A 7,670-nucleotide genomic window follows, 5' to 3' on the forward strand; every position below is an offset into this window, starting at 1 on the left:
ACCCCTCTGAAACTGTAGTGTATGTACCTTTAAGAGAGAACTACTTTTACAGCTCCTGTATACTGTAGTACCGGCAGTGACCACACCTGTATATAAGCCTTGAGCAGGCATCTGTACTGTTAGTCTTTAGACTACCCTCCTCCAGTAAACACCTGTTGATTGTTAATTTACAGCCTCCGTCTAGTTATTGGAAAACATCATACTTTAAGAATCACGGATTCAACAGAAACCACAGCGTGATGCCCCGGGAATTTTAACTCCTGGGCCTCATCTTTGCCATGCAATTTCCTGCAGTCTGCCCAAGGCCTATTTAAAGTGGGAATTCAAATCTTAAAGCAAGGTTGTACTCCATTCTGGAAGATTTTTCTGGAACAGTGTGGACACTATTATCTTGAAAGTAATGAGTCAGAGAGCTGCCCCTAGGATTTCCGATGCCTCCCTGGCGGTCCTGGTGGACGAGGTCGGAGCGAGGAGGGAGATATTGTTCCCCAGCACCTCCAGGAAGGTTCCCAGAGTGCCTATCTAGCAGGCCTGAACAGAGGCGGCTGAGAGGGTCAGTGGAGGCAGCACCAACCCCTGGACCTGGGCTCCATGTAGAACAATCTCACAAGAGCAGCAAGGCTGAGTACAGCTCTTCAACAACATCTGGCAACACTCCTTTCACCCCCGTCCCCCAGCACTCTCGACAATTCTCTCCCCTTCGCCACATCCTTCAGCTTACAATCACAAGGGCAGACTGCAACACTGTTCTCATTCCAAACACACTCACCTCTTCCTTTGCTTGCTTCACACCACATACTAACACCATTCTCTTCTCACATCCTAGCACTGCAGAACCAGCAACTCCACCCAGCACTCCGTGCTCACTTCACATTCCACACACTCGGGTTTACATTCATTCCCTCCCCTTCCTCATTCCAGTATGACACGGGAGACTTTGTGGGGTTTAATGTAGCCCCCAGACCTGCCTAGACACCTGAACCTCACTTTGAGCAAACCTATGGTGTGCTCAATTATGATCCTGGCACCCCTTGGCTTTGATTGTACCTGTTGTGTATGTAACCTGTTCCACCTTAAGAGAGCTTAAGCCTGTTCCACCTTAAGAGATGTACTACTTTCTCAGGCTGCTGTAGATGTAGTACCGGGGGTGAACACACCGGTATATAAGCACTGCGCAGTAATCTTGTATTCAGTATAGTCCCTACCTCCAACCAGTAAAGACCTGTTTTTATTGTTACTCATTAGTCTGTGTCTTAATTAACTAAATAATTCACAGACTTAACAGTACCTGTGTTGCTTAGGTAAGCTGGGGTTGCAGGGAGGTGTCAGTTATCCCTTGTTCCCCAGCAGCCATCCTGTCACTTTGGCTGAAGGGTCAAATATTGGAAGGATGGATGAATGTTGCAGAATAAATGCATCATGGGTACCTTGGACAAACTTGCATTATCTTGTTGCTATGATGGCAGACGAGCAGGTCATTCATGGAGTAGTAGGCACTCCTTCACAAAGGCTGGTGTTCTGGGGCCCTGATGCCAGCGTACAAGCAGTCTGTGACGCCCTGGACAGGAGGGAAACCAGCCTCTGCCGCAAATCCCCGAGCTCTCTCCTGTTGACTGTTGAGGGGAAGGTGATGTACTGGTCCGCCCCGGTGATCTGCATCGGTGACCTGCTTGATGCGGCTGTGTGCTGCAGACTGGGAGATGCGGGAGATGTCTCCTATGGCAGACCGGGAGATGCGGGAGATGTCCCCTTTGGCAGACTGGGAGATGCGGGAGATGTCCCCTTTAGCAGACTGGGAGATGCGGGAGATGCCTCCTTTGGCAGACTGGGAGATGCGGGTGATGTCTCCTTTGGCAGACCGGGAGATGCGGGAGATGTCTCCTTTGGCAGACTGGGAGATGCGGGAGAGGTCTCCTTTGGCAGACTGGGAGATGCGGGAGATGTCTCCTTTGGCAGACTGGGAGATGCGGGAGATGTCTCCTTTGGCAGACTGGGAGATGCGGGAGATGTCTCCTTTGGCAGACTGGGAGATGCGGGAGATGTCTCCTTTGGCAGACTGGGAGATGCGGGAGATGTCTCCTTTGGCAGACTGGGAGATGAGGGAGATGTCTCCTTTGGCAGACTGGGAGATGCGGGAGATGTCTCCTTTGGCAGACTGGGAGATGCGGGAGATGTCTCCTATGGCAGACTGGGAGATGAGGGAGATGTCTCCTTTGGCAAACTGGGAGATGCGGGAGATGTCTCCTTTGGCAGACTGGGAGATGCGGAAGATGTCTCATTTGGCAGACTGGGAGATGTGGGAGATGTCTCCTATGGCAGACTGGGATGAGCCAGTGGCAAAGAAGTTAAGGGCTGTGGTGAACTTGGCAGCTACTGGTAAACTATATAGCCCCTGGCAGCAGGTCCTATTGCAGGAGGATGCAGTGGGCTACAGCATTCTGCCTAGAGAAGCGCAGCTTCCTGATGCACTGTTCTTTAGATAGATTCTACAAGGGGACTCTTGGCCTGCACACCCTATGTGCTGGGCATGGCCTCCTACGAGCAGCCCAACTCAACTGCTGTCTTTCCACAAGCCCAGCTGTTGCTTGTGTTGGTTGCTGAGTTTGCTGGTGCTCTTACTCCAACTCTTCCTCCATCCAAATTAAACTGGCCATGATAAGCCGATAGAGCTTACTGATGATAAGGCAAAAAATGCCAGAAATGGCAGAAAAAAGTAATCTAGAAGCAGGAAACTCACTGGCAATCCAAACAGCACACTGGCACACACATCCTATGATCCAATTGCCTCCAGCTGAGTACCCCTTTAAATACTTTAAGGGGAAGCTAGTTAAGTACATGATGGAGAAAGGAATAGAAGGATATGCTGATAGAATGAGATGAAATAAGGTGGGAGGAGGCTTGTGTGGAGCAATAAACACTGGCAGAGACCCGTTGGGCCGAATGGCCTACTTCTATGCTGTAAATGCTGTGTAATACTGTTACAGTGGCTCTGACAGACCAATCCCACTAGGTTTTACTGGTGGGTTAGGTGCTGGGCAAAACTTCTGCAATTTTGTGTTAAAATGAAGCTGGGTCCTAATTGCATTATGGGACCCCAATTTGCATGTGTTCATGAAGGCCCCTGCCTGTCTCTGGTGGGTGCCTCGGCTGACTAACAAAAAGTGTGTGGTTAAAATGGCAGCTGACGGGAAACAAGCTGCACGTGCTCTGCAGTGATTTCAACCGCCTGCCCACCACAATCCCATTGGGCGGGGTGGGTTAAAATCGCCCCTGAAGGATTTAACTATTCACTTCTTGTGTTCCTTTTCTCTTTCAGAATAGTTAAAGCTTCAGTTGCCACGTAGAGCTTCCCTGCCACGTGTTATGTAATGTGTGTTCTCCTCCCACATGTGGTGGCGCTGTCACAGCAGATAAATGGTTGGGTGTTCTCTTGGTTAAGTTTAGCACTCTTTGTTCGGAACTCTCCAGAACTTTCCTTTCCTTCCTGAATAAAGCACTTCATGCTTGAATCTCTGGGTTCTGAGTTCTAATTGTGTCTAGTTAGAAAGGTACCGACACAACAAAGTGGCGACGAGGATCGGATGAATCTGCGTTGTGGGAACTTTCTTGTTTTCGACTACAAAACACTCGGAACAGAGATTGCAGCATCACATTAACGTTACGGGTGCAGTGAGTAAACAGAAATTTTAATTTGAAACGTGAGATGACTACTATATTAAGAAACATCGGTGATTTTGATGAAAATGTGGAGCAATGGAGCACTTATATGGAACGTTTTGACTATTTTGTATTGGCGAATGTAGTGGCAAACGAAAAGGTCGTGCCTACCTTTTTGAGTGTAATGGAGCCGAAGACATTCAATTTACTTCGCAGCCTTGTGCAGCCAGATAAGCCAGGAACTAAAACATATAAGCAACTAGTGGAAATTCTTGGAGCACATTTTTCACCAAAACCTCTGGTTATTGCTGAGAGATTTAGATTTCACAAACGGAATCAAGAGGAGGGGGAATCAATGACGATGTTTATTGCTGCTATAAAAAGGTTGTCAGAACACTGCGAGTTCAAGGAGGTGCTGAATGACACCATTAGAGACAGACTTGTGTGTGGTCTGCAAAGTGCAGCCACACAGAAGCGCCTTCTTACTGAGGACAACCTTACTCTTGAAAAGGCCATTGAAGTTAGTGTCTCCATGGAGATGGCGGAAAAGGAGGCTCACCAGTTGAGTTCAACAGGGAGAGTTCACAAGGTGTCGTCTGAGCCTAAAGGTGCGTGGAATGGCACATGTTACCATTGTGGGAAAATGGGCCATCACGCTAATGACTGCTGATGTACGGAGCTGGAATGCTGAAATTGTGGCAAAAAGGGTCACATTGAACGCGCCTGTAGAGGTAAAAAAAGAACAGACAGAGCTGGGAAGCATGAAAGCAAAATGTCTGTATTTGGACAAGAGAGTTCAAGAGTGTTCATTCAGTGCAGTATGATGGAACAAGCAAAACAGAGGGGCGCGACACCTCTGAGGAGGAAGAGGTGCACATACTGACGGTTGCAGGTGGTTCAAATGGCTACTGGGCGTCACCACTGGTGGAGGGACAATCAATGCGGATGGAGGTGGACACAGGCGCGGCTGTGTCCCTTGTTTCAGACACTGTCTACAACAAAATGCTAAAGCATCTTACCCTTCAGCCAACAAACATTGTGCTAAAGATTTATACCGGCGAACCTGTGGCCATGAGAGGCGCCACTGAGGTGACAGTTAAATTGAACGGACAGTCTGTGAAACTGCCACTATATGTGGTAAAGGGAAATTACCCATCGCTACTGGGACATGCGTGGCTAGAGAAAATCACGCTGGACTGGCCTACAGTCCGCATGATGTCAAAAGGGGAGTCAGGTCTGACTGCAGTGTTAAACAAACATGCAGAACTCTTCAATGGGGAACTTGGGAGCATGAAAAAGATCAGCGTGAGACTGGACATTAAACCTGACAGCAAGCTGAAGTTTCACAAAGCCCGACCTGTACCCTATGTAATTAGGCCAAAAGTTGAGGCTAACTTAGAGGCCTTAGTCGAGAATGGAGTCCTGGAGCCTGTGAGCGTGAGCAAATGGGCCACACCCATTGTTCCTGTCCTGAAAAAGGATGGATCTGTTCGAATCTGCGGGGATTTTAAAGTGACTATTAACCCGGTGCTGTCTGCGGAGGAGTACCCTCTTCCCCTCATTGATGATCTTTTTACGGGCCTGGCCGGAGGGCAAAAGTTCAGCAAAATAGACTTATGCCAGGCTTATCTACAAATGCATGTCGATGACAAATCAAAGGAGCTGCTGACAATTGTGACACACAAGGGGCTATACAGGTACTGCCGCTTTCCGTTTGGAATTACGTCGGCCCCTGCTCTATTCCAAAGGGCAATGGATCAGATTTTGAGTGGACTGCCAGGAGCCCAGTGCTACCTGGACGACATCCTTGTCACTGGGACAAATGAGGAGGATCATCTTCTGAACTTGGATGCGACACTACAACGACTGAAAGAGTACGGACTCAGAGTTCGTAAAGACAAATGTGAATTCTTTCAGTCTTCAGTTGAGTACCTGGGGCATGTGATTGACGCTACTGGCCTGCATAAGGCGCCGTCAAAGGTCAAGGCGATCGTGGAGGTCCCAGCACCCCAGAATGTGAGTGAGTTATGTTCATTTCTGGGGCTACTTAACTACTATGGGAAGTTTATTCCAGACTTAGCAACATTGCTGAAGCCATTACATCAGTTGCTATGACAAGGCAAAACATGGAAATGGACTGAACTGTGCAACGAAGCTTTTGCCCAAGCAAAGAAAGCATTGCTGAAATCAAAGGCCCTGACACACTTTGACCCAAAGCTACCCGTGCAGCTAGCATGTGATGCGTCACCATATGGTGTGGGAGCAGTCATATCCCACATCATGCCTTCTGGTGAAGAGAAACCTATCGCCTTCACATCAGGCACCTTGAACAAGGCCGAGAGTAACTATGCACAGATTGAGCGCGAGGCCTTGGGAATCGTTTTTGGAATTCGAAAATTTCATCAGTACCTGTTTGGGAGAATGTTCACACTCCTGATGGACCAACGTCCATTGACTTCAATCTTCGGGCCCCACACCAGAATTCCGTCTCTTGCTGCAAGCAGGATGCAAAGGTGGGCTTTACTGTTGTCAGGACACACATACGACATCAAATATCGCAAATCAGACTTGCACGGCAACGCAGACGGTCTCTCGAGGCTACCCTTGACTGTTACTCCCCCAGAGCCTCGTCAGATAGACATCTTCTACTTTAGACAAGTGGAGGGAGCACCTGTCACTGCAGTTCAGGTGCGAAGGTACACCCGCAACGATCCAGTCCTGTCTGAGGTAATGGACGATGTCATTCGAGGGAAAGCTATAGGAGATTCTCCTCGTTTGAAACCTTATGTTTCAAAAAGAAATGAGCTCTCCGTCCAGGCAGGTTGTCTTCTTTGGGGATGCTGTGTCATCATTCCGCCACCTCTGAGGGAACCGATACTGCAACAACTTCATACAGGCCACAGTGGGATGGTTCGGATGAAGGAAATGGCAAGAAGCTACTTCTGGTAGCCAGGTCTCGATGGGAATACTGAGGAGAAAGCCAAAACATGTTCCCCATGTCAAAGGGTCCGGAATGTTCCACAGCTGGCAACCCTACACCCCTGGGATTGGCCTGCAGAAGTGTGGCAGCGAGTACATGTGGACTTCGCCGGTCCTTTCGAAGAGAAGATGTTTATGGTGGTTGTAGACGCTCGTAGCAAGTGGCCGGAGGTCGCTGTGATGAGGTCTACCATGGCAGAGAAAACAATTGCGAAACTTGGTGAGATGTTCAGCCGTTATGGCTCACCGGAACAACTCGTAAGTGACAACGGTCCACAATTTGTATCACAGTAGTTTGCAACCTTCCTGCATGTGAATGGTGCCCAACACATCAGGTCTGCGCCCTATCATCCGTCTACTAACGGCCAGGCAGAAAGGTTTGTGCAAACCTTGAAGCATGCCTTGAAGGCATCGCAAGGTCAGAGCTCAATCCACCAACGTCTGAACAGCTTCCTGTTGTCCTACAGGAACGAGCCGCATGCCACAACTAAAACTTCCCCCGCTTCGCTCATGATGAAGAGGCAGTTGCGGACAAGTTTTGACTTACTCAAACCTCCAAGGGCAGAGCAGGTTGTCCATCGTCAACAACAAGCTCAAGTTGAAAAGAGAGAGATAAGAGCCAAGGAGAGACGGTTTCACCCTGGAGAGCACGTCCTAGCTCAAAACTACAACACTGGACCGAAATGGGTTCCTGCTACGGTGATCGCGCAGACGGGCCCTGTGTCTTACATGGTTGAGACTGCTGAGGACGTCGTCTGGAGAAGACACACAGATCAACTGTTGCTAGGAGCAGAGACAGCCACAGAGGCTCCAACGGCTGGTTGGCCTGAACTGTTTCCGAATGATACCGCAAACCAGCATCCTTTGCCACAGTGCTCTTCTCCAACACAGGAAGTCATAGAGACTGTTCCACCTGTGCAAACTCCTGACTTTCAACTGACACAGGCACCTTCTCTATCTTGGCCTGTGTCAATGCCTAGTGCTGTGGAAGCCAGCGATGACCGCCGGTATCCTGTCAGAAAGCGGCGGCCTCC

This window comes from Somniosus microcephalus, chromosome 14, assembly GCF_052327205.1.
Source record: "Somniosus microcephalus isolate GS21.2 chromosome 14, FLI_Smic_1.0, whole genome shotgun sequence".
Taxonomy (NCBI): domain Eukaryota; kingdom Metazoa; phylum Chordata; class Chondrichthyes; order Squaliformes; family Somniosidae; genus Somniosus; species Somniosus microcephalus.